This window comes from Nomascus leucogenys, chromosome 2, assembly GCF_006542625.1.
Source record: "Nomascus leucogenys isolate Asia chromosome 2, Asia_NLE_v1, whole genome shotgun sequence".
Classification (NCBI taxonomy): Eukaryota; Metazoa; Chordata; class Mammalia; order Primates; family Hylobatidae; genus Nomascus; species Nomascus leucogenys.
The window spans coordinates 100,437,813-100,443,180 of record NC_044382.1 but is presented as its reverse complement, the minus strand read 5'-3'; the positions used below and the strand labels follow the sequence as shown (position 1 = coordinate 100,443,180).

General features: G+C 39.5%; 1 pseudogene; it reads left to right on the top strand.

Moving 5' to 3' along the window:
• The first annotated feature begins 2,762 nt into the window (after nt 1–2,762).
• On the top strand, nt 2,763–3,601 carry LOC100597299 (annotated as a pseudogene).
• The last annotated feature ends 1,767 nt before the right edge of the window (nt 3,602–5,368 follow it).

Sequence of the window (5,368 nt, the reverse complement as noted above, 5' to 3'; positions counted from 1 at the left end):
CACATCATACCCTGAAACAAATTCCAGATGTGTTAAAAAGTAAATTTTACTGAAAATTAAGTCAAAGTAAAAAGAAAATTATATTGAATATTTATCAAACCTCCAACAAAGAAATGATTTTCAATGCTTTGAATATGTAAAGAATGCTGGCCAGGCGCGGTAGCTCAAGCCTGTGATCCCAGCACTTTGGGAGGCCGAGGCAGGCGGATCACAAGGTCAGGAGATCAAGACCATCCTGGCTAACACGGTGAAACCCCGTCTCTGCTAAAAATACAAAAAATTAGCCGGGCCCGGTGGCGGGTGCCTGTAGTCCCAGCTACTCGGGAGGCTGAGGCAGGAGAATGGCGTGAACCCGGGAGGCAGAGCTTGCACTGAGCCGAGATCGCGCCACTGCACTCCAGCCTGGGTGACAGAGCGAGACTCCGTCTCAAAAAAAAAAAAAAAAAAAAAATGCACAAAGGAAAATATCAGTAAATGGTACCATAACATTTAAAATGTGAATATAAAAAAATTTAAAAGTTAAACTGAGAAATTTTCCAACAAATGCAGTATTGGTTTAATTACTTGATTTTATTTTTATGCATGTGAAAAATGCATGTGAAACATTCAAACTTCTAATAGAAAAGTCACTAATAATATGACAGATACATGGATAAGAGTTTAAACACATAATTGACATTTAAAGGAAATAGAATTATCAAATACAGATTTGAAAATGTAAGAACTTTCTTGTAGCCAGAAAACGTAGATTAGAGCAAGTACCATTTGACATTTGGAACTACAAAAATAAGTAAGTAAATAAATATCTAACATGCTGGTGAAAGTACAGTGAACTTACTGTCCCATTCATTCTTGATGACAACATAAATGAGTATAAGTCTTCTAGAAAGCAATTTGACAAATACCTTGTCAAAGGCATTCCCAGTCCTTGGAATCTAGCCTAATGAAATCAGCCAAAATACTGAAAAAGTTAATATATGAAGGTATAGCATTACACTATGAACAATTTAAAGCACCCCAATGTCTAGTAGTGGGGGAAGGTTTTAGTATATTATCATCGATACACTAGATAAAATTTATGGCTGTGTTTAGAATATTAATTGTAATTACTGTTAAAGAATGAAGACAGGCCGGTCATGCTGGCTTACACCTGTAATCCCAACACTTTGAGAGGCCGAGGCAGACGGATCACCCGAGGTCAGGAATTCGAGAGCAACCTGGCTAACACGGTGAAACTCCGTCTCTACTAAAAAAAATACAAAAATTAGCCAGGTGTGATGGGGAGCTGCTATAATCCCAGCTACTTGGGAGGCTGAGGCAGGAGAATTGCTTGAACCCGACAGGTGGAGTTTGCAGTGAGCAGAGATGGCACCACTGCACTCCAGCCTGGGCGACAGAACGAGATTCTTTCTCAAAAATAAAAAAGAATGAAGACAATTATAATACTTAAAATAAGTATTTATTGATGCAACATAATATGGATGTGTTTTTTATAAGTATACACTTTAAATTGTTTCTAAATAACTGGGGTGGATAACATTAAAATCCTAATAGTAGTTAAATTTTGAATTCACTTTTAACATTTGTTCTATTTTCATAATTTTATTTTTAAAATCTTTTCTGGGGCAGGCTTCTCTACGTGTGTGTGTGTGTGTGTGTGTGTGTGTATATATATATATATATATATATATATATATATATATATATATTTTTTTTTTTTTTTTTTTTTTTTTGAGACAAAGTCTTGCTCTATTGCCCGGATTGGAGTGCAGTGGCACGATCTCAGCTCACTGCAACCTCTGCCTCCAGGTTCAAGCGATTCTTCTGCCTCAGCCTCCTGAGTAGCTGGGATTACAGGCACGTGCCACCATGCCCGGCTAATTTTTGTATTTTTAGTAGAGACGGGATTTCGCCATGTTGGCCAGGCTGGTCTTGAACTCCTGGCCTCAAGCGATCCACCCACCTCGGCCTCCCAAAGTGCTGGGATTTCAGGGGTGAGCCACTGCGCCCGGCCTACATGTATATATTTTTAAAGAGGTTACATATCGAGACTGTGTTAAAACTGATGTGCCAAATGTTGGGATAAGAAATAGCACGATCAAGATGAATAGGTGACAAACAATAAAGGTCAAAACATAAACACTAGGCTGGACGTGGTGGCTCATGCCTATTATCCCAGCACTTTGTGAGGCCAAGGCAGGTGGATCTCCTGAGGTCAGAAGTTCGAGACCAGCCTGGCCAACATCATGAAACCCCGTCTCTACTAAAAATACAAAATTAGGGCCGGGCGCGATGGGTCACGCCTGTAATCCCAGCACTTTGGGAGGCCGAGGCAGGCAGATCACTTGAGTCCAGGAGTTCGACGCCAGCCTGGCCAACATGGTGGAACCCCATCTCTACTAAAACTACAAAAAATAGCCGGGCATGGTGGCACACGCCTTTCTAATCCCAGCTACTCAGGAGGCTGAGGCAGGAGAATCGCTTGAACCTGGAGGCAGACGTTGCAGCGAGCTGAGATGGCGCTACTGTACTCCAAGCTGGACAATGGAGTCTTGTCTCAAAAAAATAAATAAATAAATTAGCTGGGTGTGGTGGTGGTTTATCAGGTAAATGCAGCACTGTGATGCATGCAGTCACAGTTAAGTAATATCTAATAACATAGATAATTTATGTTAAATTCACTTATACCATCTAGTGTCATATAGAGTAATGCCCTCAACTTTGCAAATGGATGTTTTTCAATAAAGAAATTAGAAAATTGTCCTGAGACAGTTATCACTTTGGCTGGACTCACTAATCCCATCTTCAAAGGCTTACTATGATAATTGACAAACTGGAAGAGGACATCAGCAGCTCTATAACCAATAGCACAGGTGCCAGTAGACCCTTGGTCATCTTAGTCAATGTGGCCCTCTTATTGGAAAATGTGGTTGCAAAATCAAGGAAATATGAGAGAGTGTAGAGGCTCAGGTGCAGCTGACAGAGGATATGCTCCCAACTCAACTGAGTGGGCCATCACTATTGCTAACATTCTGCAATCCACGACTGAGTGTGTCAAACAGACATGCGTAGACATGCTGGAGACTCTCCCAGTACCCCGAGAAGGGCATGACTATTCCTTACCAGCCCAAGCTATTATTGAGTTCTCTGGTCATCTTTGCAGGTGGTACGGACAAGTACATCACAAGCAGCAACAGTGCAAACTTTCCCCACACCACTCTGTCCATGTGCCTCAGTGCTTATCTGGAGGGATCACCTCTAGAGTTGACCAAGCTGCACCAGTAGGCAATGCAACAGGCTTATTTTCCCATGACCCATGGCAACACTGGATTCAGTGCAGGTTTGAATGCATCTGCTCCAACTACTCTCATGAACTCACCATTCCAAATGATTTGATTGGCTGAATAATTTCAGACATCAAGACATCAAAATCAAGGAGATCCCTCAGAAGTCTGTGGTGCAGATCAAAATTTTGAACCCAGTGGAAGGATCTACTGATAAGCAGGTTACAATCACTGGATCTGCTGCCACCATTAGTCTGGTTCAAAATCTAATAAACGTCAGGCTTTCCTCTGAGACAGGTGGCATGGGGAGCAGCTAAAATAATGTAGATTCATCCATAATTTCTTTCTGCTGTTCACCACCATTCATGATCCTTCTGTGTAGTTCCTGAACAGTCAGTGATTCCAGGTTTTAAATAGTTTGTAAATTTTCTATTTCTACACTTTATATCCACTCAAGATTTTTTAATTAAAGCCTTTTAATTCCTTTAAAAAATTAGAAAGTTAATTTGGCCAGAGAGAGAGAAAGAGGATAGATATAGACAGACAGAACAACAGACAGAAAAATAAATGTCTCCTGTGCCTGAGCATTTTGTATACATAGTTCCGCCCCTCTACATGATTATAACAATGTTTCTTGGCTCTAAGTTACTGGAAACAGCTCTCCAACAATAAATCTGCACATCACCTTGGTCTCAGTATGCACGAAGCATGTGCAAGTCAAATTGATTTGAACCTGTTGATATGAGTTGATAAACCTCATAAACACGAGCTGTAAAAACGACTGATACTGACTTTTGAAAAGTTCATTTTTCTTTACATACAAACCAAATATTTTCTATACTCAAATGATATTTTTGAAACCAGGGAGTCATCTGAGTTAGTACGGAGCTTTGCTCTTCCCTCTCACTTCCCTCCTTCTATTGCCATTAGGACAATACAGTAATCGCCACCATTTACTGAACCTTGTGCTTCCTATGTGCCAGGCACTTGGAACCTGCTATTTTGTTTGTCTCTTAACAACAAGCTGGTGAGGTCTAGACAATGATTCCTGGAGGGCTATGCATGACTCTTGAAAACACACTAGCAGCAGCCCTTCCTATCTGATCATAAGACTCATTGGGCTACCACTCAGAAATGCACTATGGAAAAAATAATTAAGGATTTATGGTCTGTACTGTGATCTTCTCACACAGGTGATCTAAGAAAAGGTGCAAAACCAGACATGAGGAGTAAATTGTTGCAGCAGAAAGAAAATAAGCCTAAAAGTTATCTATTCCTACTTCCATTGTTTAGTTTGGGTGATCTTGGTTAAAGTCATTTAAACTCTTCAACTCTCCAAGCCTCAGGGACTTCATATTCATACATCAAAATGACCACCATTTTAATCAAAGCTTTTTTTTTTTTAACTGTAACAGAAACCATATCAGACATTCTTAGGCAAAAGTAAATTTGCCAGAATTATACAGGGATATTGTTAGGAGCATAGCTACATTTTTTCAGAATTTTGAATCTGAAACTGGAATGTTATCAGGAACCTAAATGGTTCCTTTTTGGGGGCAGAACTCCAACACCCACCAGAAGGCATAAATTTAAACCCTAATTTCACCACTTAATTGTCTCATCCCTTAAACACTTGGGAATTTGATAGTAGTGCTTAACATAGTGCATGGCCCTAAGTAGGCACTCAGTAAGTGGGGGTTATTTTATCATTATTCTGTCATCAAGAACAATTTGATAATAAACAGTGATACACTTAGCCCCACAGAGTTGTAAGATCATGTTTCATAAATCATTAGGTATGCGGAAGCAGTACAGAGAAATTAAGGTTTTTGGCTGTAGAGTCAGTTTGCTTGTATTACAATTACAAATCTACTACCTATTAGCTGTGTGACCTTAAGAAAGTAAATACTGATTATGCTAATAAGAGCATCTGTTTAAGTGGTGAAGATTAAATGAGGTAATACATAACATTTAGGTTGGATCCTGATGGTAACTGAATTTTCAGTAAGTATTAGCTATAAAGTTATTATTTTTAAAAAAAACTATGTGTTTGGAAATGACAAATTTTAAGTAAACCAGAGAAA